Below are 783 nucleotides of genomic sequence, written 5' to 3' on the forward strand. Positions count from 1 at the left end.
TTAGATTCCTGGCGGTCATATATGACTACGTGGTGACACGAACGCAGAGAGAAACGTGATTCCTCTTACTATCTTACCTCTGGTAGGACAGCTTACCGCTATCACTTGCATCCGGTCGCAGCCAGCTATCGGCCAGAACTTTGAACGGCGGCGTCCAGTCGCTGGTGACGCATCTGAACACCACTTTAGGTCTTCTTTATTTCAGCAGCTTTGGATGCCCGGTATTGGCCCGGCGGCTCGCAAGCCGTGTTTACTCGGCGCAATTCGGGGTCTCGTTTCGGTGCAGTTCTTGTTTTTCAAAGATCCCCAGTGTACTCGGGTTCTTGCGGAAGTCATCGCATCTTACAAGATGCGCTTCAATACCGTCATCTTGGGCTCGCCTAGACTTCACGCTGCTGTTTTATACCTGCGAAGACCAGGTTAACGGTACTACAGTCCGTTCGTGCGAAGCAGAAGTCGTTGCGTACGACAGTGTCAATGACGACACTGACGGCGCAAATTTGACGTAACTGCCCACAAAAGTAAATAAAAGACGTTTGCGCAACAGCCCAATACGACGACGCCCGTGCGTCGAAAATAAAACGGACGATAACTTTCGATGGGTTGACTGGATCTAACTCATTCAAATACTTCCCATACTCAACGGCTTTTTCCCGCAAACGGGCTTCAGCATTTTGCAGCATATTATCATGGGGTTAGGAACCAATGGGAGGGTTCACACGAATGAAACGCGCGTTTAGAAAGTGCCAACGTTGTAAAAGCAACGATATATGACGCAGCCGT

Source organism: Dermacentor andersoni, chromosome 9, assembly GCF_023375885.2.
Source record: "Dermacentor andersoni chromosome 9, qqDerAnde1_hic_scaffold, whole genome shotgun sequence".
NCBI classification, from domain to species: Eukaryota; Metazoa; Arthropoda; class Arachnida; order Ixodida; family Ixodidae; genus Dermacentor; species Dermacentor andersoni.